This window comes from Solea solea, chromosome 5, assembly GCF_958295425.1.
Source record: "Solea solea chromosome 5, fSolSol10.1, whole genome shotgun sequence".
Classification (NCBI taxonomy): Eukaryota; Metazoa; Chordata; class Actinopteri; order Pleuronectiformes; family Soleidae; genus Solea; species Solea solea.
The window spans coordinates 15,750,267-15,771,668 of NC_081138.1; positions in this window are offsets into that span (position 1 = coordinate 15,750,267).

Here is a 21,402-nt window from a genome sequence, read left to right on the forward strand (position 1 = left end):
GATGAACGCACAGCAGGTACGAAACATACACAACCACAGTATGATCCATCTCACCGTCCATCTCGCCATTCGCTGTACATTTTTTTGTGACGTAAAGGTCAACAGGAAACTGATTCAATACGCACTCGTTTATAGAGAGAGATACAGTGCCACCTAAGGAGGCGGAGTCAGACGTGGCCAATAAATCGATTTTCTCCTCCGCATCGCATGTATACTCTGGCTTGGCAAGTTGTCCGCTTGCCTGACTTAGTCGGACTATGGCCTTAGCTCGATTAAACTGTGCATGTAAACGCACTGTCCCATTGTGGCTTACTGAGGCTATGGGATTTGTTCTTTATTTCTTTCCTGTTTTTGATAATTCTTGTTTTCATCTTTTACTCTTTGCACTTGTCTAACATGCCCTTAATCTTCTCAGTGGTTAAATTAGGAACAATTTTTTTTTTCCCTAATCAAAAATTGATCGCAGGGGATTTTCTTTTGAGACAGAAATTGCTACAGACCAACAATTCCTTGAAATCTTGTCACTGAAACATTCCACAGAGATTAGACTAAGTTGTGAGGCAAGGTTGGTTGTTTTTGTGGGACTGCAGCGTGCGTCTCCTGCTTGAAACATCGTGTTCCCTGTTAAGTGTGGTAAAAGAACGATTGATCTGAGAGACTATGCTGCACAGGAGAAAAGCCCAGAGATTTGGCATCCTGCTGAGTGAAACCGTTCTCAGCAGAGCTAGAGATGCTTTTATATCTAAACATCTACATGCATCCTCTAAGTCAACGTAAATAGTAGATCCAAGCTCTCATATGTGAACTTATTTAGCGCATGCTTTTATCCCAGAATTGCACAGAATGTAATTCCTTACCTGAAACCAGGTACTAAGGATAAGAAAATGATTTTTTTATGCTTAGTTTTTTTTCCAACATACTGTATTTATTTGATAATTCTAAAATCATACAATGTCATACAATGTACATAGGCAATACATGTACATGTACATTGTATGACATTGTATAGTATAGACATCCTCCCTGTCTGAAATAAAGAGATTACCCTGCATTCACTATCCTTTTTTGCAGACATTTTGTTATACAGTTCCCTTCCTAGCTGTAGTCTGATTGAAAAATATGAAACATTTGCTGTGAGGAAAATTTCCAACTATTTGTGAAAAATAATTTTTGGGTCATGAATTAAAATGTCTGTAATTATTATCACCTTAAGGAATGCCGTGTCGTTCGTTGCTCAGGAGCTTTCGTTTTATTTGCATTTCTTATAATTGCTTAGTAAAACAGAAACACAAGAAGGAGCCACAACAGGATGCAATATATGATAATAGCATATGTAAATGACTCCTATAAACAGAGCATCATTAGAGCTTAACCACTATGTGAATCTGTTTATCCTTCATCTGCTTTACTCCATATTTTCATCTACTTCTCATGTCAGAAATACAGTACAACAGCTGAAGTCGGACGATTCCAAGTACATGTGATCATACCATTGGATGAGTTGGTCTTTGAAGTACCCATCTGCTTTCAATTAACTTAATTTTCATTCAAGGTGAGTCATCAGGCACTTGAAGGCGGTGCTTGGCTCGTAATCAGATACCAAGAGACAAAAACAATAAAAATCCCTTCAGTCATTTGGGCAATTTTGAGTTTTTCCCCCAGAACAAGGAGAGATTAAAACAACGCATGTGTTGTTACTTAAAGAAAAAGGCCACAAACAGATGGACAACAACTTTGCTCTTACATGCTAAACACGTCTGTAAAGTGCATTTGCTCGCTTACTGAATATATGTAATGAGTCAAGTTCAATAACACAAGAAACAATAGAAGCTAATAATAAGGCTGCAGCCAAGAAGATTATGTTCTCGTTAGACAATACCACTCGCTTCATGGTGCACATTATAGCCAAATACATAATGTTGTGTGTGCCAGGCTGAAAAAGCCCTCGTGTTTCATGTAGTATTCGCATGGCAAATAAATTGGGTCTCCAACTCCCTCCTCATGAAGAAGTAAGTGCCAAGATTGTCTTGATTGTTCCCTGTGGGATCATTTTGGACATAACAGAGCTGCTAATGTTGCTTCCATTCTTCTGATAAGCAACTGCATCATTAAGAAGGAGCAAAAGAAAGAACAACAAATGGGACATTTATAGCACATTTATGCTTTTTTGTTGTCCAGAAATAATAGAAACTCCTTAAACTGGCAAACATCTGTAATTAAGGCACCGTGTTCACAGAAAACCTCCAACTTTGTTTGAGCCAAAACAGTGAGATAATTCCATACTTGGGTGCCATTGACCTACTGAACTGTATATTAGAGGATAAGGAGGCAGAAGACGAAGAGAGGGTTATTTCCCAAAATATACGGTGCAAATCCAGGAAAGGAGAGTTTAGTGATTGAAGTGATAAGCAAGAGCTGTGGGGTGAAGTTCACACTTGGTGCTAAAGCGTCTTGCATTAATTGATAAAACAAGAGCCTTTAAAGCCTCATGAGAAAAAAGGAGACATTTATAAATGCACATTGTGTGTTACCATATATGCTCAGATGGACATTTAGATGGTGGTGTTCTCTCTTCACACGGTGTGACACAACAGATCTGTCTGCGTAAGTGCGAGTTCACGACCTGTAACCCCTATCTTAGAGGTAAACTTCTAAGGCACGGGCTAATTTAAGCTTGAATCTCAAACCACAATGGCCTTTTGCACACACAGTTCAACCTCGAGGGAAGGACACAGGGGCAACACACAATCTAAATCTGAGATTATAATGCAAACAGCCCTGAGGGGCTCACTAATGACTAAGGTGAGCCTGAGATACAGCTCCATCTCTGCTTTGGAATATCAATTAGATCTCTCAGGGACATTGAGATGGAAGGGAGTGACTGGCATAGTAAGCATCTGCAGCTTGTCTGTGGGCACCTCAAGCACACACTGTGCACAGCGATGACTGCCAGGAGATATTGAGCAAAAAGAAAAAGAAGGAAAACAAAGTCAAAACGGGTAAGGTGGGGTGGGTGGGGGCAAGTGATGCAAGAGGGACAATTCCATTATCATGCGTTTCCTAAAGAAATGGGAGCCTGTAAATGTGTGCGAGCAGCCGATTCAATTAGCTCCAGAAATCCACAGCTGGTCCCCAGAGAGTCATGTCGACAGATGTGTTGTGTGCTGTTGTCTCCACACCCCAGAGAACTATCCTTCCTCTGTTCTCAGCCTCTCTGTCTATCCTTCTCTCAACTTGCTTCGCCCCTCTTTGTTGCATTCTCTAGACAACACAACAATGTCCTGGTAATCAGACGGTGGCTGATTCGCAATACAGAGCATAGAGACAGACAACAGGCTGAATGTGAAATCATCTCACACCTCTACTTGATATTGTTCAAGGAGAAAGAGTCATCTGAGGAGCTCCTCTGTGCAGACACAGAGGCAGGTACACTCAAACACACCCACGTTCAGATTAATGTACAAACATCATGAAAGAGACGCTTTTTAATGGATTCATGGCAGTGTGGAGTGAATTATATTTGTCAGGATATATATAGAGTTGTACATCTCGTCTGTTGTTGAAACTTTGCTAATTGCAGATTAACCGCTGGAACATGTATTTTATTTTTACTATGGAGTTTAATTTCAGGCAGAGGATCAATTGAACATATTTTGTTCTGTAACCCTTGTTTTTACTTACAACAATTACGACTACCGTACGTGTGGCAAACACAAGTGACAGAGAGAGTACACTGCACAGTTAAAAATGAATGAATCCAGTTAACACTGCAGTTAATGAGCCATTATTGTTATTTGTTTGTTCATTAGTGGGATGTTTACACTCATAAGGTATGAGGTAAGATAAAGCAATAGGGGGAAAGAAAATGTTGATTATTACAAAAAACTATTTTATTTTTCCCTGCATCAGAAAAGTCTCCCCACTCACTTCTCTGTTCCACTCTCTCGCCGTCCCTCCTCACCCAGACAGAGTGATTGATCTAATACGCCACTGAGTCAGATTACATTATGCAGTTCTCACTGATAAGAAAATAGTGAAACAACTATTTTCTTTCCCCTTATCTCCCCCAAGAGGCTGTGTTTCTAAAAGGAGAACTAGCCTCGCCGGCCAGATATCATTATTCATTTTGATCCAAGACCTTCAGTGCTGATTACATTTTACACGCCCAGAAATTTCACATAAATGGTCAGCACTAAGACTAGTGCTCTCTTTCTCTCCTGAGGGATACAATCCAAAATATCACTTGCAACTGGGTTACACCAGAAAATAATTTTACCCTGAAATTTAAAGCATCTAAATCATTTTGGTCAGGTGTTGAATGTGGAGCTCCATCCTGACATTCCATCTTTAAAGGCTTGTCCTTTGTAAAGTCAAGGGTTAGGACAGTGAATGTGAGAATGTATCCTTCTCTTTGGGAAGAACACAAAGAGTAACTAACCAGCCACTCCCTGTACAACCCGGGTCACTAATAGGCAAACCATGGTCCAGATCTTAACTCTGCTGACCTGCAACTGTTATAAATCATTCATAATTGCCACGTGTTCATGGAGCATTTGTATTTTTATTTTATTTTAACTGGGGCAGTTTTTCCAACCTTTATGTCACTTGAGGCCCAATAAATGCAATTATCTTTGCACAACTCTCAGCCAATTATATCAGTAAATTGGGGCCACACCGGACGCTGGAACGATGAATGTCCAGCCTCATTTTGGGTCGGGACTCATGATTACAGCAGCCACACTGAGTGAACTGCACTGGTTTTCTTTGAATTACATTTCACAGCTAAATAAACCAAATGAAATAGAGAGATAAAATGACCACAGTTTTAACATGGCACATCACATTCTTGCAATCTGTCGCGTATTATGCTTTTACTGTGAAATAATCTGCAGGAACAACCAAGAGTTCTGGCATTAGTTGAATGCAGAGGAGGATTTAAATGTATATTCCAGTCATATAAAAGACACACCATGTATAAAACATAGCAGCAGCTCCACAGCAGACAAACTCATTGTGTGAACAACAGAGTGAGTGAGACACACATTCCAAGGAGAGATGAGGAAGGTGGAAGAACAGATCGATTATCAGAGATGTGAGAGAAAAAAAAGACAGCACTGAGCTTTAATCAAACAGGAATAATGCTTTTTTGTAAAAAAAAAAGAAAAAAGAAGTTAAAAGATGAACATAATTCAGTGTAATTATTGTACACTTTTTATTTCAGTCCCAAAAATTAAATTATTTTATATGTGCATCTAAGGTGCTTTATTTATTTTTGTTTTATGGGCCGGTTTTATTTTTCATCTGACATTAGAATATAACATTTTTATGTCTTGATGACCACTCAAAGCTGCTTTACACTACAGTTTTGCCATTAACTCACATTTTCATACAGCGCATTTTCTATTTCACAATTCTCATACAATTCACATGCTGCCGACACAGCCGTCAGGAGCAATATGGGGTGTGAAGTGTCTCACCCAAGGACACATCGGCATTTAGACAAGCGGAGCCAGGAATCAAACGTGCTATTATTAATAATTACAGCAGAGAAAAATAAGGATGCAGGCCACAATTTAGGTTAGATTTACTGTACCACAAGATCTGTCGTACAGTCAGAGGCCAGTGCTTAAGTTTGGTTTTTAGACCTTTATTTATCATGGGAGGTTTGTGATCTTTTGCAATACTGCCCTGCTTCATAATCTCACACAGTCATGCCTAAAAACTGCTCAGTGCAAACACAGTCCCCCACGGGACCTCCCCCTGGGCAACCACAATAAAGTGTTAGATGCCTTGCTCGAGAGCGCCAACGTTAAAGCAGGGGGTGCGCTCCTCGCCGTAGAATTTATGTACATATGTAATGAATATTTCACAAACACGTGCTGCCTTGGCCCAGTGGGAAGACATAAGTATCTGTAATGCATGTTGCCATGTGGGGTCACTGCCAAAGCACTTCAGGGGAGATGAAAGACGGTGAGAATGCTGTGCAAACTCCACAACCACACACTAAGCCAGGAATATAAATAAATAAATAATAATGATAACTGGAATATTTGGAGTATTTGAAGTATTGACCTTTCTAATGTACCGACTGTGCACGAAAGGACAAAGGGAAACAGCTTTTTTCAACAGTAACTAAAAAAAAACAACCCTTCTATATGAAATGTGGAACTTTACAGAGAAGCTAAGGATGTCAATAATATGCTTGGCACACTGGAAAGAGACTCAGCATTAACTTCCCCTTACTGCCACACACATCTAAACTGACATGCGCATCAACAAATTACTGCCATCTTGTGGGTCTCTTTATGGCTAAATCCACAGTACAGCACAGAGACACGCAGACTCCCTTCACATCTATGGAAACTTTCTGTATACTGTTGGTTTCAGGCATTTATGAGTAGAATAATGGGGAATGGGTGCTTTTATTGGTGTCCACAATGTTCACCCGTCAAAGCGCATGCATCGTCATCCTTGTACACATTTATGTATCTAGCTTGTGTCAGCTGTTGCTGGGGTTAGGAAGACTTCTATCTGTTATTATGCAGATCATCTTAGACGAGTGATTGAATAACTGGCAATGTTCTCACTTTAAAACCCTGTTAAAGCCCAAAGCTCATCTGCTGATATACCGTTAAAGCCTGAAGACAAGAGGTCCACATTCTGTTTTTGCTGGTAAAAAATTAAGCTCATATATATATGTTGAGGTGGTAAAATGGTGCATGATGCGGCTTCTCCTGATGCAAGTGTGACAGCACATAATACTGCTACTGTATACAAGCACCTCAGCACAGACATGGTTTACTACTTTAGCTCTTCGCAACACCAATAACCTTTATTGTGTATGAGCTTCCCTTGGCAAGCAGTATAGACCTAGAGTACTAGCATGGGAGCTGCTTCGCCAGACGTTTCTTTTAACTATTTTGAGTTCAGGTCTGCATTACAAATTAGTCTCTCTTTTTCTGTTTTCTTTTTTGTTGTTGTTGTTGAAGCAAATGAAACAAGTTAAAAATCACATCTGGCCGAATGAATCAGTGTTTTTGCAATGTGAATTTGAAAACTTTTATCAAAGCACAAATGGGAAAAGATCAGAGTGTTTGATGAGCCATGATCTCACTTTCTAAAAAAATGGCTAAGGTATTGACACAAGTACAGCCAACTACCAGTGTTTGTTGCCAGATCTGGATTCCTAGTGCAACTTCAGCATGCCCTTTGCCAGAGGTGGGAATCCTTAACCGCATAATAAATATACATACAAAGGAATCAATAACAGGAGTCACTTATTATTCTAGCTATGGTGCACTTCTCCGGTCTTTATCAAGCTGCAACTTCCCACCCGTATTTTTCAATACTGTATCTCTCACCCCTTTCAGCCCAAGTGGCCATATTCTCCTATTTTTTTTTCTCGAGAGATAAGCAGAGTGCCCTTTCTTCACTGAGGAAATGTAAGAATAAGAATGCAGGATTTGTCCTCTGCATCATAATAAAAAAACAAGACTATGGCCTCCTGTCCACAGCTGAAAATGTCATCCGGCAGTGCAATAAATTGCATGGAGTTGTGTTATGTTTACTTATTACAGTGAAGTGCATCTCGATCATCCACACAAGTCTTTATTCCCCTGACAAACACACCCCGAGATACCCCTCCATTTCTGGTCTTCCAGGTTGTTATTTGTCGACCTCAGAGAACATTTGTTTTGCAGTAAATGAGGCATCCATTCTGACACACACACACACTTGCACAACTGCACAAATAAAGGCAGCCAAGGTTCCAATCATCACTAAACCACTAACAATAAAGTATAAATTAATTCACTGCTGACATTTTGTTGTTGATGGCTGCCGAAAACAAAAAATATTTTCATGCCACTTTATCCTGCTCTGGCCATTGGATGGCAGAGGTGCATATGCATCCATCGCTGTATCTGATTGTATATGCAGTCTGTGGTATTACCCCAGGCTTTACTTTGAAATCACACACATAAACATAATATTCTGTTGAAAAAAGGTCTAATCTGGGCGACTTCAGACATTAAACCCGTTAGCTACAATGCTCCATTGAGTATTTGCTGACATCAAGAACAGTGCAGACACAGTGTAAGTGCCCTAATAAATTGACACAAAAACCACTTCATTGTTTATAGAGAGAATAAGGCAGCGTAAAGCTCTTATCAGATGAACCCAAAACAAAGTATAAACACAAAGCCCCATTATCAAAAGACTTTACTTGATTCACAGATAGGCCACACAGTTGGTGTAGTGGTTAGCACTCTTGCCTTTGCAGCAAGAAGACCTGGGGTTGGGACCCACTCAGAACATGGAGTTTGCATGTTCTCCCCATGTGAATGTGTCGATTTTCTCCCACAGTCCAAAAACATTTGGGGATTAGGCAAAATTATGTGAGTGTGACAACTGTGATGACCTGTGATGGACTGGCGACCTGTCTACGGTGTACAGGCACACGTGCGACTGGCACCAGTGACCATGTGGAGCATGTAGAAGACGAGCGAGTGAGTGATTCACAGAAAGGGCGCACGTGGCTCGCACTGTTGCCTCACAGCAAGAAGGTTGCTGGTTTGCGTCCCGTTCTGGGAGGTTGCATGTTCTCCCTGTGTGAGTGTGTGGGTTTTTCCGGGTACTGCGGTTTACTCCCACATGTGCAAAAACATGCAGCGATGAATTGAACACTCTAAATTGCCCAAAGGTGCGCGTGAATGATTGTTTGCATCTATATGTTGGACCTGGGATGGACCAGCAGCCCCGCGACCCTCATGTGGAGGATAAAGCAGTAGACGATGAACAAATAAATGATTCATAGACGGTGCCACTGTGTATCAAAACAACTTACATAAGACAATTGATGGCAAACACAATCCCATGCCCAGTCCACTGGATAAACCACATATGCATAATAAGACTAAAGAAAAAGAGACCTGCTCTCCTCTTGCATCTCTGAAGGACAGCAGACAGAAGGAAGACAACTGTGCTGTCATTAAACTGCAGGACGTGATGATGCATTGCAAACTTTCCCATGGTAGGAAAAGACAAAAAGCCTGCATTGTTGAAATCATTTCTGTTTATCTGAAGCGCCTCCCCTGGGGCTGGAGTAGGCCAGCAAAAGGAAGCTCAACATTATAAAGTGGCAGGAGTTTGATAAGAGCAACAGCAGGCAATTACACTTCTGTTGCTGCACCAGGGAATTGCAGGCTGTAACCTGTTGTTGGGGCAAAGCCATCACTGAATATGTGGCAATGGACAATGTTGCCTCTACTATGATTTGCCTTGTCTTGCTTTTGAAATTGTTTTTTTTTTTCTTCTCCCGTTTCTCCAAGCACCACTATGAGAGGACATACATATTCTATCTTATCAAGTTTTAGCTTTGTACTTCCTGTGCAATTTATTTAATCAAACTATGCATAAAATAATCTTGAAAAGCAATCAGCACCTTTTTTTTTTTACTTTAACATCAGGTAATTCAATGAAATGTAATCTCGCACACACTCTGAGCCTCATGGAGGGATTTCTGTGTAAATGATAGTGAATATTTGTGTGTCTGTGTGTACGAGTACATGAACACTATCTCCTCTTTCCATTTGAAGCTACAATAACCCTTGTCCCCTTCCTCCAGCTCATTTCATCTTGGATTAGTCATGGCTGGTGTTGCTGAAACATGCCGCGATGCCGAGAGAACAGCACATACATATTTTTTTTCCTTGTCCCTCCATGTGTTAAAACTGCAAAATTCTTTCTTTGTATAAATGTGATGATACCACTCAGCTTGGTGCAAAGATAAAAAGTAAACAGCAACATCAATGATTGGCGACAGGGGCCCACTGCAAAGCCTCTACTGATGCCTTAGGAGAAGGCAGGGGAGCCAAAAATAGAGAGCAAGCAACTCAGATTCTGAGTTGACAAATTTCAACAGAAACTTCTGCTACAATGTGTATCTTCAGCACAGTGGTCAAAGATCCACTGTGTGACCTCTGGGCGTCTCTGACGGCTCCCGTGTGACTCTGTGGGGTCAATATGGAATAATATAGAATCATTAGCAGCCAGTTTTCTTTTTGTCTGATAAGTAAGAGTGGATTGAGGTCCTGTAGTAGTAGCTCTGCAAGATAAGAAAACAAGCCATTATTTTACAAAATGATGAATGTATTTAGGTGTTACATTGCATCTCTCAGGGCAGACATTAATACCATGTCTGAGGCGGGGCTAAATCTATGTGGACCAAGAAAGAAAGAATCATGAATCAATGCTTCTGGAATCACTTGTGATCATATCTTCATAATTCATTTTGCTGTATGCTAATATTTGTGGACTTCATGCCTGTTGGCAGGAACACATTTATAATTTTTAATGAGCCTGACTACACATATGTACTGGTGAATGTGTTTGCGTGTAGGTCAGTGCGTGTGTGGTCTGTTTCTGTATCATCATTAATAACAGGGAGAGAGAGAGAGAGGGAGAGAGAGAGAGACTGAGAGGAGAGGAGGAGCTGAGTGAATCAAAGCACTACTCATGCTGCTGTAAAATGAAAAATGAAAAATTTTAACCATGAGAAAAAAAAAAACAGTATTGCTAGTGTACATACAGCATATCGTGGCAGAGACTACAAATAATTTAAGGAATGGACACTGATACATCAGCATAAGGCAGGCTCTGCATTAAGAATATGGTCACTCAGATAATGTCCCCACACCAAATTTGAATATGTTTTTTGTGGTCAGATCTAAATGACACCTTTGTGATGCAAACTGTTAAGTCATTTTTGAATCCTGTTAACTGTATTTCATTTTCTTTTCCTCTTTACACATAAATAAACGACCTGACTCAGTGGTTTCTATTTGTGTACCTCTCCTGTCTTGTGCTTGGTGTTTCCAGATGATGATGTAGTGCTGCTGGCAGATGAGAGATTGCAGAAGTGGAGCAGGGATTTCAGCACTGCTCTATTGTTACATCGTGTGTGTCAGCAAGATACAACAAATGCCTGCAAGAACGCACAACCCTGTCTTTTAGGCGATGCCTTGTCAAGAGGAAGGTCAGATGAATGTGGAAGGTAGACAAATTACACATCACCACTGACAAAGGCGCAGCCGAACAGCACTGCAGTTCCAGGAGCCTGGATTTGTCTCACATGACTAATGATACCGACCAATGGTGGATCATACATGTCATCTTGTGTTCAAAAGCCTCAAATCCAGCCCCTGAAAAAAAGTGTTCGTTTCCCCTGGGTGGGTATTAGTGACGGTTTTAGTCCATCTATCCATCCACCAGTAGATGGCATGGGTGATCTGACTATTCTGCTAAAGATGGGGGCTCTCTGGCCTTTCTCACTGCCTTCATAATGATGTTGCTGAGTTACATAAGAGTGCAGTATCTCTCAGCAGGCTCTCCATAAGAAATTATGCGTTAGATCTAAACTCAAACTCCCTGCTCTTATTCCTTTTTTGTTACTGCGCAGAACTACAGCAGAAAGTCACCAAAAAGTGTTTTTTTTCCCCCCTTTTCGGGGAGACGGAGAAAACCTGCTCTGATCACGGACCTAATTAATGAAGCAATTGATGAATGTAAATACCAGATTAGTTATGCAAATGAGCACAGAAATGGAAAAAAAATAATAAATAAAATACATTACCCCCATTAGGAAGTTCATTAGGAAGTTCTGAGAGTGAAGAAATTATGATTTAAAAATAAATAAATAAAAAAGATTCTGATAAACAAAAATATAGCAGTGGATCAGAGACTCCGGCAGAAGGAGTTTTAGGGCAAGAGTGATTTGAATGAAGTTGCAGAATGAAAGGCTTTGCCCTTGCTCTCCTTAATAAATCTACTTTGCTAAGGCAATCTCTGACATTTGCAGCCCATAATAAGCAAAGGAGTGATCCATATTAATTTTAACCTGGACACAGGTCGTATTTAATATTGTCTGAACAGTTTGTGAAGATTGGAGCAGAGCTTTATATACATAGTATATACAGAGTATAGGTTACATTCAATTAGTTCAAGGACAGTTAAGAAATTGTGGTACTACTTCACAACGGAGTCATGAGGTGCTTTCAGTATCAATAGGTTGATGATAGGTGGAGGCTGGGCATGTTTATGGTGAATATGACACGTTTAAATATGCCAAAAAGACTAAATGTAAATAATTTTTTCTGTGCAAAAGTAAGGGTCCCGCTTTGCACAGGATTTGCCAATCCCAGGGTCAACACTACAAAAACAAATGTCTTTCTAATCAAGTACACACTGTAGATGCGTCATGAATGAATATATGAATACACAATTAAATACTGCTGTCAGGAGAGGCAGTAAGGATTAGTCTTTGTATTTCAACCCCAAGAGGATAAAGTGCAGAGACAAAGGCGGTTATCTATGTAACACTCAGGTAATATGTTTATAATAGGGCGGCAAGTGATAATAAACTGTAACAACTCAAGTAACAAATGATAAATGATAGCTAAAAGAGATTGTGGTATTTGGGTTGCTGCATAACATTCCCTCAGACACAGACAGTGTGAGGGTTTATTCCAGATATTCGATTAATTAGTACATTTAGAGAATACCTCGTGAACTGGAGAGTCTCTGATTTCTCACAGCAACATTATAATGTACCTGATGAAGTCCAATCATGCACCACAAGGAGAAAGGATGTGTGACTGGAAGGTTGCTGGGTCAGAAATCTTCACAAGCACTTAAATCTTGGCTTTGGGAGGGAATGAATAATCCCCTTTTCCTAACCCCAACACCTTAAGTGGAGCTATTTAGAGACCTGCAGTCAAAGACTGTGGTGTTAGTGGGCAGCTCTAACACATGAATGAGCAGTGTGCTTAAAGTAAGGCATTAGGATAAAGCACATACAGAAACAAGTAGAAGTTGAATTGTTGCAGCGTCATTCAAAACACCGTAGAAACATTCTATGTTGTTCACTAAAGGAAGTTTTTACAAAAGAAGAAAAGGAAAATGGGATGAAATGAGGTGAGGTGAAGGGAACAAAAAATATATAAATCCAAAAAAAAAAGTCTGGCTTTGTAAAATGACTTGAATTTTTCCAGCTGCCTGTGCCATGCACTGAGGATCAAAAGCCCTCCATATGCTCCTCATGTCCCTTTCTTCACTGGAGACTCCAGGGATTAAGAGGCCTGTGCTCCAAATGAACCCAAAATGGCCTCAGCTTTAGCAGGGCATGTAGACAGTGAGAGTGAGAGAGCATGAGAGAGGCACAATGATGTTCATTCTTACCACTGTATGTTTTGGTTTGTTTAGCTCCAAAAAAAAATCACTTTCTTCACCAAATGCATGTGAATGTCATTATTAAGTTAGTTTCTTTACTAACCTCCAGAATATAAGTGATGGGTTTCCTGTGTTGGGGTTGTTTTTTTTTTTTTTTTAATTGGTGAGCAATCCTTCAAACATCTGATGCAAGAATAAGCCTTTGGGAAGAATCTTAGCAGGCGAGCAAGTAGTGAGAACACATGTGACACTTGTGTGTCTTTGGCCTCAGGCCAGATTCCCCTCATCTTAAAAGAGTCCAATAAAGATTTCCTCACTCCTCATCCTTCTGATGGTGTACAGGGTTATCATGATGGTGCAGGCAGTGTCGGGGCTTCAGTTACAGTCATTCATAGCATTTATGAGAAATATTTGCATGGGTAAGTGGTAGCTTTCTTCAGAAGCTGAGGTGTTGAGCAGGAGGATCTGGCCCGAGGCCAAAGACACACACGTGACACACGTATGTTCTCTCACCACTAAGAAACTTCCCAAAGGCTTATTCTTGCATCAGAATGTGACTATACACATGCTACAGTGTCCAGGTGATCCTCATTGAAACCATGTTATGAATGATGATGCGGATTAATATGGGTTGGCACATGTTTTAGATATATGGCTGTGCTGGAACAGTTGGTTAACTGTAGCTCAGATTGTTTGCATAAAACTTGACCTTAAGGTTCTTTCAATTTTGCCAACAACAGACCAAACTCCCAAGTGCTTTAAAATGGAAGATTTCAGAGTGCAAATGATCTTCTTTGCAATCGAACTGGGCTGAACCCCCTGAACTCAATGAAAGTGACATGTGCCCGTGATGCAGTGCAGTCAGTGCAGCAGCCAGGCGAGATCCAATGGATTCATTCAAAACAGATTTATTCAAACTCCGCTGTTGTTGTTTCTTTCGAGATGAAGTGGAATTGGCTGTAACCTTTCCTTGACTTCTCCAGGGTCCTGATCCTTTAGTGACTAAAAACAATCAAAGTAACAGCACAAATGTGCTTCATTCAGCCATTCCAAAGTCAACAGGGGCTCATGACTTAAACTAACTCCATCAAGAGTGGCTGTGACTTAATTAAACCTCACAAACAATGTCACGGACCACAGGGGCTGGCAGTGTTGCCTTGCCAGGACGCAAAATTTCAGAGAGAGGCCATTACCTCAAGTTACTTTAAAAAGACAACATTTTGCCCTGAGAAACTCCGACTGCCTCTGGCTATGATCCTTCAGCAGACAATTATCAGTATTTACTGGCAGCTAAATAGGTATTTTTATTCATTTACTGTCTCACTCTTTTAAAAATGCAACGCAGTATAGATCAAATTCATTCAGACGTATCGCGCTTATGTATCATAACAAAAGCAATGTTGGCTTAATCATGATACATTATTTTCAAGTTAGACAATTAAGCTTGGCAGCACAAGTTGGATTAATCCTGATAACTGCAGACTTTGCCACCTCAGGACTTGGCTATATGGTTATAGGCCATTATAAGCTGATCATTAGAACCAGTTCAGCAACGTGGAAAATGGGATGTTCAGCGTTTCTAGTTACAGGTTTGTGGAGCAGATTGCATTAGGACTTGCTGAGAAGGAACAAAACTCAGAGGTTGCTTAATTAAAAGAAGCCAGCATCTGTTCAGAGAGCGATTAAATATGAGAGGCATCGACATGTGCTATTTAAATAGAACTTTTGCACTATGATTTCTTTAACAGGTGATTTAGCAAACAGCTGTTGGCTTTTGTGAAAGTGGGAAGATGTTCCATCATTCTGCACAAAAACATTTTGTTAGGATGATATTTCCTGTACTTCAGGTGCTTGTCGCCCATTAGTCTTGCACAGCAGTGATGGGCAATTAAAAAGATTCCTATCTGGTCAGGTTGACTGATTTAAGAAAGTATCAAATGTCAGGCTCCGGTCTATAACATACTCTAAAAAACTTCCTAAAACACTGAATAAGAAATTTAAAGAGAAATTAAATGGTAATGGACCTATTCAGTTAATTGTGCATGTTCTTGGCTTCTCTCTCACCCTCTCTCTGGCTTGCTCCCACAGCCCAAAGACATGTAAATTGGGATTATGTTATTTGGAGATGTTAAACTAACAGTACTGTAAATGTTAATGTGAGTGGTTCTTTGTCTCTGTATGTCGGTCATGCAGGTCGCTGGTGACCTGTCCATGGTGTACCGTGCCTCACACTCAGTGTCAGCCAGAAGTGGCTCTAAGTTAGCAGTGTGGAGCAAGAGAGGTAGAATCAGAGATGGAAAAGTCCAGGCTATTGAACTTCAGCATATCTAATACATGCAAGGACGGATCCTAAGTGAACATGTTACATTACACAAAACCCTTCCTATAGCAAACAAAAGAAATCTGTTCACCCAATATGAAACTCATTAACTTTCACCTATAGTGCACATGCCTTTCTTTCCATTTGGTTAATGTAACAAGATGACATTTGATGAAGTTAAATTTGCGTACCGAAATGTACCGCACATTTAATTCATTTTCATTCCAAGATTTATTTTTACATTTGCATATAAATTATCATTGACCCTGTGTTTACATTTGTCACTGGCACAGATCAAAAATGAAAAGATTGCATCAATCAAAACTCACACAGGACAAGACTGAGAAAAACAGACAGTTAATGATATAAGAGAAGATGATCAGGTGCAACATGAATGGTGAAATCTAAGATTATAGATAGATGGATGGATAGGACACACTATTGTCAACCATGCACAGCCATCTTAGTTGTGCAGCACTCTTACAGAGCGTAATGTTTTTAATTACATGCAGCCTCTATTTTAATCATATATGATAAAGTAATAGCTAGATAAATTTGTCCAGCTGGGCTTGGTAAGTTTAATGAGCAATAAATGGGGCTTTGTGGAAATCTAAGCACTAGTGCAGCTGTGGGTGTTTCAGCCCTGACAAGAGATGAGGATCTAAACATCTGAACTGCTAAATCACTCCAACAGTGTAGCCCTACGACAAACATACAGATATAGTAAATATAGGCTCAGTACAGTTGAAACATCAACACCAATTTACTGCTCATTGACATATGTGAAAGTTGGCTGCAGGAGTTAGCTGGAGGCAATCGGACTTCATCAACTGGTTTTCATGCTTTTCTCAAGTCCAGTTGAAGATGGTTATATACATGGTTCAAAGCTATTGTTAGCCAATTTTTCCCTACTGGTGCTCCTGTTGGTCTTCTCTAATAAAAGCAAAAAATAATAATTATTATTATTATTATTATTATTACAATTAATAATAATAACACCTACCAGAAAATACACAATTTATTTATTATTATTTATTTAGATGTTCGCACCAACAAAGTTCTCATATTGTGTAAGCTTTATATGGCAATACAACCGATTCTCAGTGTGGCATGACAAGAGTGCATCTTCAATGGAAGATAATCCCAAGCATGAATCTACAGGGTGTTTTCCCCCTGTTGGGAATAGTTTCATCTAGGCATCTTTATTATTCCTTGGTGTTATACCGTATATTGATATGTGACTTCCTAAGTTTGTGCCTCCCGTGACACGGTTGTGCCCTCTAGTGAAAGAGCATTGTCACTGCTTTCGTTGCATGCTTTCACACCACAGACAAACTTTCCTTGGGTCTCAACTATCCTACTACTACTACTACTACTACTAATATAGTGTACAACACCTGGTCATTGTTTAAATGCTCATCCTTTAACTTGATTGTGGTGGTTTTCTGAGAATTAAACCAACAAATGGGTTTGGGTGGAAGTGAGCTAAACACATGTCTTGAGGAGAGATGTGTAGCACTTGATCAGAAAGCAGGTTTTACACGACAGACTATTTCACTATGTCCATATCTATGTAAATGGAATTTATGGAGCAGAGTGGCTCATCCTATCTTGATATCCCATTTTGTTTCTCATGACTACAGTAAAGGACAGTTGTCACAGAACATACTGGCCGTGTTCCAGTAATGCCAGAGAGAACAGAGCAGAATGAATAGGTGGGCTTCTGTGACAGATGGGCACTCGGGGGTCAGAGGCAGGACAGTAGTGGTGTGCTTCACTGAGTCGCACACATATCATACAATACCACACTCACTTTTTCCCAATTTTCTGCTTTTAAATGCTAAACATTTACCAAAAATGTCCATTGTTAACAAATGTTTTAAACATGCGTGGTGTAACATTCTCCAACACAGAAGTGTGCTGTGAGTGTCTTCCTTTCATAAGCAGCAAAGAGTCAACAGCAACACTTCAATCAAACTGTAAACGTACCTGGGTTTTTAAAGCAAGAGCGAGTGAGTAGATTGTAAGTAGATTGCGCTTAAAGCAAGCGCCTGTACTGAAGCACCTCTCAGTAAGAGGTGGACTATGAGTGATATTAATTAACACTCTCTGTCAGTCTGCATGGGTTATGCAGGACAACAGTGTAGAGGATCCTGTCATCTGGCCCTTGCCGGGGCCTGAACTGTCTGTTGCAAGATTGCTCTTGACGGCATCAACAGCGCAGCAGTCCGGATTACTTTAAAACAAGCTAAAGAAGATTCTCATTCTTACAAGACGGAGAAGACAGATTCATTTTGCACTCTGACGCAGTTTCATCAACCTCTGCCTTTAGGAGACAGAATGAATTTAAGCATACACTGTCAACAAACTATCTTTTTGTATCCTTTCACCTCCAGTGAATCATTTTGATTGAACACTTGGGGGTTGCCCTTGTAAAGACGTCTTCATATAAACCACATATGTTGACGAGATAATAGTGTTCCGCACGCCGTGCCGTATGTTCAAACATGAATAATTACTCGTCTACAACCTTGTTTATTTCCAAATGTTGACGAAGGCATCTTGAGCATTTTGCCGTATCAATAATACACAGTAGACATCCAGTGCAGATGTTCGTGATCAAATGAACATCTTTGCAGAGAAACACTTTACACTGGCTTCAAATTTACAAGAAAATAAACAAGAAGCAAGGCTCAGTGAAATGCATCTTCATGCAGTGCATCTGCTATAACATCAGCTACGTATGGAAAGTTGGAGATATATGCCTTAATAAATTGACATTGTCAAGGTATATTATTAAAGTGCAACACAAGCAGTAGCAATTAGTATCTCACATCATGTATTTTACATAATTACTCTCAACATAAAACATTAATCCACTTGCCTACATCGTCATCGAGGTAATTAGCTGCTAAAGTCGGGAAACATACAGCTATAGAAACACACTTTGCAGTGATCCTAGTTTGCCTGAAGGATGCGTCTCCTTATGTTCACATTGTATGTCTTTGTTTGTGTGTGTTTTTATGAGTGCAGGTGTTTATCTGTGTCCATGATGCATAATGTATCATGCAGCCAATGCTATTTCAGAGTGGTGAAGCTAATGCTGAAAGGCCTGAGGCATTTAGACTCAACACAAAGCTAAGTTTCGTCTGAATGTGTTATTCAAGCAACAAATAAAGAGCTTCGCTGTGGACATTTTATCCATTTATTTATGTCTTTAAAAGCCCAGTCACTTAAGTCCATGACTGTCAAACTTTTGTATAGTCATTTGCATATTTCTGTGGCTTGACAGGTTGTTGTTTGACCACAGCAGACACATGGGATGTTTGCAGTTCTTCATCGCCCACCTCCCTTAAAGGGATAGTTCAGATTTTTGTGACACAGACCCCAGGAGAAGAGTGGATGCAATGTTGTTAAATCATTTAACGAGGCTCCGATCCAGAGTCGAGAAAAGTAGTTCTGGGGGAGAGTTTGGGACACATAACTAAACATGCATGCATATGTTATGTTAACAGGTTTGAACAATAAAACCTCCGCAAATCAATACGTCACATCGCGCTAACGGTTAGGCACTATTTTCTGGCCTGTACCACGGCGCGCAGTCACGCAAGTCACAAGACGTGATGTTTCAGCTGTTTTAGTCCGAGAGAGTGAGAGAAATTAAATAAACAAACACGTCCGACTATGTTTGTTAAGGTGTCATCCTCTGAATACACGCTTTCAGATGATGACACATGTAGAGAAAATCCATCCATAGTACACAGACGAGGATCTTTACCAGAGAGAGAGAAAATAGTGCATAACTGTTGCATACTGATCTGCAGCGGGGCAAGATCTCCGAACCGGAGCCTCATTAAATGATTTAACAACGTTGCATACACTCTACTCCTTGGATCTGTGTCACACAACTTAATGTTCAAAAATCCAAACTGTCCCTTTAAGAATTTGCTGCCATTAAATTCACAAAAGGCAAAGTGGTCATTGTCCAGTGCAATATAATACAAAAGGCTCTTGCAATGTATGAACTTCTCAGACTGTGCTATACAACCAATACTTAACTACACATTACTAAGTAATCAATCACCATCCTGGCATCCTCCAGCTGTGATCCCTCAGTGAGTGACTGGACATTCATGTAATGATGATCCCGCATCAGTCACAAAGCAAGGCCATCAGTATCGTTGGCCTTGATACAGCAATTAGTGTAATATGATCAACAGATTAAGAACACAATTTGCCTTTTCTAATATGACGAGAGGTCTCATTTGGAGATATGTTGACACAGCTCTCCATCTCCATCACGGCGCCTCTTCTGAAGCCCAGTGAGATGTTCCTCTCCTTCTCCAATGACATCCCCATTAGAGCAATCCTGCTGACGAATGCCAGACAGATTACAAAAAGTAGTTTCATTTCAACATGCTCCTTGGGCAGCACTCCAAGACAGGCCAAGCCTCTATTCCCCGCCCTTTAAATTATACCCTGTTTCTTCACACAGTCAACCAAGACCCACTGACTATGAATAATGCATCAAGGTAATCAGGGCCTCTCACTGGATGCGCAAAGTATGGAAGGGGTTGATAAATGAAGCACAGCTTTGGCTCCCACATACTGTATGCCTAAAACATGACAGGAATTATTTAAACACCACTGTAAACTATGAAACAATTTACCTGGTGTATTAAACAAGCATTAAGTAAAGCAAACCGGATAATAAGATCACCCTGAACGCAACAAAGGTCTAAAATATTGATAAGGGCACTTGTAAATATTCCACATATCAACCTTGGGAGATAAATGTAAAGAAATCTTCTCTTATGCTATTTTGCTTGTATTTTATTGTTGTTTTGTTTGTTCTCGTTTGTATTTTATTATTGTTTTGTTCTTTTGTTGTACGTTCATATTCCGTCTTTGTCTTGTTTTCTCCATTTCCTCCTATTTTAACATACTGTATCAGTTGTATTGTTTGATTGTTGGTATGTTGATTGACTTGTCATTTATATTATTATTATTAGTATTATTATTAGCACAACTGAAAAAAGTGCTGTAAACACAGTGGAGAACAACCTGTCTGGTGTACTGGCACATTTTCTGGTAGCCTGAAGGTTGTTTTGGTCTTGTGTAAAGCGTTAGCTTAATGAGCAATGACAAAACAGCAGGAATATTTCATAGTGCATGGTTCTTTTTTTTAAATGTTTAATTAGTTTCAAAGAAATGAACTAGTTTTTTCAAATCCAAACAGGTGCAACTTTTTTTTTGTGAAAGTGAACGTACATTCACAAAAAAAGTGTTCATGCACACTGAAGACAGCTATACCTTGCGGCACCTTTCAGGCATGTGCTACCATACATGATAGGTTAAAAAGCCAGTTGTAGAATTACGATTTTAGTCTGTGTTGGGCACCATAACTTATACTTCAAATGAAAGGCCATCTTCTAAAATCGGCCAGCCTACAGCAATGTAATATTCAGTTTCAAAGGAGATTATGATGTTTTCATTAAGAATTATCTTGTAGCAACAGCAAAAACATGACCTCTATATTAAAGGCAACAGCAAAATGTCGCAGTATGGTTGGCACAAATGAGTGACATGTTTAAGGACAAAATAAACTTAAGGACGCAGACATTCTGTAGTTTTGGAGTCTTTGGTGTTTTGGTTGTTTCACATCATTCTGTCGCTATGATAGAGCAGTGCAGTGTAAATGATATAATTTTTTTGAATTGTATTTTTGAATTCCTGCATCCCTTAATTATGTATGTATTTATGCATATATGTGTCTATGTATGTATATGCATGTAAATGTGTACACATATCTATGTACATATTATTTGCTTATATGTACTGTTGTTGATAATTAG